Source organism: Berghia stephanieae, chromosome 4, assembly GCF_034508935.2.
Source record: "Berghia stephanieae isolate SIO BIC M18660-M18661 chromosome 4, UCSD_Bste_1.3, whole genome shotgun sequence".
In the NCBI taxonomy this organism is placed as follows: Eukaryota; Metazoa; Mollusca; class Gastropoda; order Nudibranchia; family Aeolidiidae; genus Berghia; species Berghia stephanieae.
In genome coordinates, this window is record NC_088363.1 from 9772306 (window position 1) to 9777305 (window position 5000).

Genomic DNA, 5000 nt, shown 5'->3' on the forward strand with positions numbered 1-5000 from the left:
GATAGATAGATAGATAGATAGATACACAGATAGATAGATAGATAGATAGATAGATAGATAGATGGATAGATAGATAGATAGATAGATAGATAGATAGAAGATAGTTAGATAGATAGATAGATAGATAGATAGATAGATAGATAGATAGATAGATAGATAGATAAATAGATAGATAGATAGATACACAGATAGATAGATAGATAGATAGATAGATAGATAGATAGATAGATAGATAGATAGATAGATAGATAGATAGAAGATAGATAGATAGATAGATAGATAGATAGATAGATAGATAGATAGATAGATAGATAGATAGATAGAAAGATAGATAGATAGATAGATAGATAGAGGATTATTTTTACTAGCAGAATCCCGAATTCCATACAAATGACCATTGCTAATACCAGCCTAATGGCCTGCTTCAACTACATATTATTATTTTGTTCCTTCACTTTCACAAGTTCCGTTATATATCATATCTTACACACTCGCTCATAATTTACAATTTCATTAACTCACTAATCCATTCTGTAATTCAACAATTCACAAATTCACTGTCAGTTTGGTGAATATTCAACCAATCTGCTATATATCGATGCCTTTTCTTTTTGTCTAACATAATACTGTACTGTGTTCACCATCTTGTACTGTCTTATGATTTTCAATTCTTTAAGAATATTATTTTTTTAGATTTTGTTTTTTTTAATCTTTCTTTTTATGTTTATGTGATTTATCGTTTAATTTAATACTTATATATTTTTTTTTGTTTTGTTTCTATTTACTTATTTATTTATTTTTTCAAAAAAAAATTATTGAAATTGAAAGTTGATGCCAGGGTACATAATCTTAAGGATTTTGAAGTGTTATTTAACCCTTGTAATGGTAAATTGTTGATCTAGAGGTAATGAGATTAGCGGAAAAGTAGCGTCCCTTAATTGGACGTCACCCATAGTCTGTGACGTTACCGGCGGAATAGTTATTAGAGAGAACGTCTTGTTGGTTGTGCGCATGCGTCTCTCGTCCTCCGTAAATCTACGAATATTTAGATTTTCAGGTAAGCAGGTCTGCTATAGAAAAAAAATTATAAGATCGCCTAACAGGCGTCATAACTCGTTCTACATGTTATGTGTTTCTGTTGGTCAGGGACCCTTTGAGCACGTTAAGTGGATATTTTCTTTATAAAAAAGCTAATTTAAAAATTCATTTTCAATGTCAATTTTTTTTAAAATTTGAGGTACAATTAAGGTTTCCGTCGAGAAGAATGGATATTTTCCCCACAAGCTTAAAAATAGATTAACTTTTAAAACGATCTTGAGCTTTTATAAAACGAAAATCCAATAAATGTGCTCAAAACGCTTTACAAGGGTTCCATGACCAACAGCAACACGTAGCATGTGAACAAGACAGATTCCTTTTAGGCGGCATTACATTTTTATCTAAACAGAGACAACACTAAAAACGGCCAGGTACTCATTTTATACCTGCGCACGGTTAGAGAATGTCAGTAAAGAGCCTTTTCCAAGGACTCAACTATGCGCCGAGTAAGGCTCGAACCCATGACCTTCTGATCCGAAAGCGAATGTCATACCACTAGACCAAATAGTCATAGCCGCATCAAAATCCACTAATTCCCACCTAGAGAAAAAAACCAGTTGACACTTTCAAGCAATTTATTTGACTCCACAGAATCAACAGGGTACATTCGTTGAAGTTTCTAATAACTTCATGGACAAAGTGTAGTCAAATAACACGTCCAACAATAATAACGAAAGGGAGGCAACTTAGTTATATAAGACTTGTTTATTTTTTGGTCATGAAGGAGTAATGTCCCTTGATAAAAAAAGCGATCTCACAAGTTTTAAACTTCTCGTGACAAATCCTAAAATTTGACCCATTGATTCAAAATAGAAATACGTCAGGGGGCAACAGATGAGCGGCTTGTGGTATGACACTCGCTTTTGGATCTAGTCTTTGGAAAAAAGCTATTACGAACATTCTCTCACCGTACTCAGGTGTAAAATGAGTACCTGGCCGTTAACAACCTTGTCCCTGTCGTATAAAAAATGTATAAGATCGCCTAACAGGCTTCATATCTCGTTCTACATGTTTACTGTTGCTGTTGGTCAGGGGCCCTTTGAGAACGTTAAGTGGACATTGCCCTATATAAAAAGCTCAATTAAAAATTCATTTCCAATGTTAATTTTTGAAATTCGAGTTACAATTAAAGTTTTCGTCGAGAAGAATGGATATTTTCCCCACAAGCTTAAAAATAGATTAACTATTTTTAAAATCTTGAGCTTTTATAAAGCGAAAATCCAATAAATGTGCTCAAAGCGCTTTAGAAGGGTTCCATGACCAACAGCAACTCGTAGCATGTGAACGAGACAGATTCCTGTTAGGCGATTTTAGATTTTTCTCTAAACAGAGACATCACTGTTAACGGCCAGGTACTCATTTTACACATGAGTACAGTTAGAGAATGTCAGTAAAGAGCCTTTTCCAAGGATCAACTATGCGCCGAGTAAGGCTCGAATCCATGATCTTCCGATCATACCACTAGACCAGATAGCCGGACAAAAACCCACCAATTCCCACATAGAGAGAAAATGAGTTAACTCTCTCAAGCAATCTATTTGACGTCACAGAATCAACAGGGTTCATTCGTTGACGTTTCTAACAACTTCATGTACACAGTGTAGTCAAATATCAGGCGAAAGAATAATAACGAAAGGGAGGCAACTTAGTAATAAAAGACTTGTTCTTAGGTTATGAAGGAGTAATGTCTCTTGATGAAAAAAAAAAAAAAAAAAAGCGAAGTCACCAGTTTTAAAGTTCTCGTGACAATATGACCCATTGAATCAAAATAGAAATACGTCGGGGTGAAATAGATGCTCAAAATGGTGCCTTTTGAGGTATGACACTCGCTTTTGGATCGGAAAGTCATGGGTTCGAGCCTCCCCGGGAAGATAATTGAGTCCTTAGAAAATGCTCTTTACTCACAGTCTCTCACAATACTCAGCGTGAAATGAATACCTGGCCGTTAACAGCGTTTCCTTGTCGGTAAATAATTGTATGATCGCCTAACAGGCGTCATGTCTCGTTCTACATGTAATGTTTTGCTGATGGACACTTTGTATTGCGCTTTGAGCACGTTTAGTGGATTATGCGCGAAATAAAAAAGCCCAAATAAAAATTCATTTTCAATGGTGAATTTTTAATTTGAGTTAAAATTAAGGTTTCCGTCGAGAAAAATGGATGTTTTTTTTTTCACAAGCTTAAAAACTAAATTAACTTTTTTTTAAAAAAAGAGACAAAAAATCTTGAGCTTCTATATAACTCATATAATTATATGACGTAGCATGACGCCTGTTAGGCGATGTTACAATTTTTTTTCCCGACAGAGACAACGCTGTTAACGGCCAGGTACTCATTTTAAACCTGAATACAGTAAGAGAAGAGCCTTTTCCAAAGGTTTTTGTTGTTGTCTGAAGCAGGGTTTTCAGCCCGAAACGTTACGTGTTTGGTATTTTGTTCTATTTTGAAGCTGCTATATTAACTTTTGTTTATTACTTTTCACAGTCCACAGCTTCTAGCAGCTTGGCATCACGCAGACTGACACAGCGAGTCACAAATTAAAAGTATTTTATCAAAGTGTTCGAAGTGGCTCCAGGAAGAGTTCAAGAAAAAAGAGAGGTCAGATAGAAAAGGCTGTTTACTAACTGAATTCAATAGTCTGAGGTCACGTCGCCCAACAACGGCGGCCATCGTGGTTCTAAATAAAGAAAATCTGTACTTTTTATTCCTCATGCTGGCTAGAACTTTTCATATGCCTTGTGATCAGAATGTGTAAAAGTCAAAACATGATCAGATTTTTAATGAGGTCTTTTTTCCTCTGGATACAGTTTTATGCTCGTCGGAGAAATATTTCATAAGGGCGTCCGCCATTGTTCCGATAGTTTGGAGCCAGTTACTAAGTTACCATGCATCATTACGAGGGAAGTGACGTCATGACTGTTGAAGCGTACTGTTATTGTATGTCTTTCGAGTGTGATTCTTATTGGAGTGTGGAGCCCGGGATGGCCGAGATCAATCACGTGACGGTCGACCGGAAGTACTCCTTTGGGCCCGATATGCCTCAAGCTCCTCCACCAACGACAAGGAAGGAGATCCATGGGTGTGGTGAATGGTCTAGTGATAGGACACTCGCCTTCGGACCGGAAGGTACCAGGTTCGAGTCTCGCTCTAAGCGGCGCAAAGTTGAGATCTTTTAAAACTTGAGCTTTTAAACGTGAGATTTTATATAGCGCAATATCCACTAAACGTGCTCAAAGCTCTTTACAAAGGGTCCCATAACAACGGCAACCTTTAACATTTACAACGAGACATGACGCCAGTAAGGCGATAATACAATTATTTTTCCCCAGAGACAACGTTATTAACGGCTAGATACTCATTTTACACCTGAGTACGGTGAAAGAATGTGAGTAAAGAGTCTTTTCCAATGACTGAACTATGCGCCGAGCGAAGCCAGGACCTTCCAATCTGAAAGCAAGTGTCATACCTCAAGATTACATAGCCTTACGTAGCAGATCTTAAAAGATGCTCTTTACTCACATTGTCTCACCGTACTTAAGTGTAAAAATGAGCACCTGATCATTAATTTTTACTTGTGACCCCTTATATAGCGCTTTGAGTACATATAGTCAATATTGCTCTGTGCCAAAGGGCGCATTAATCATAAATTCTGTTCATGACATTTTCCGGTTTTTGTCGTGTACAGATGTTAGAGCTATGTGTTCTAGTCGTATGACACTAGCATTCGGATCGGAAGATCCTGGGTTCGAGCCTCGCGCTCGGCGCATAGTTGAGTCCTTGGAAAAGACTCTTTACTCACATTCTCTCATTGTACTCAGGTGTAAAATTAGTACCTGGTCGTTAACAACGTTGTCTTTTCGCCTAACAGGCGTTATGCCCCGTCCTACATGTTAAACGTTGCT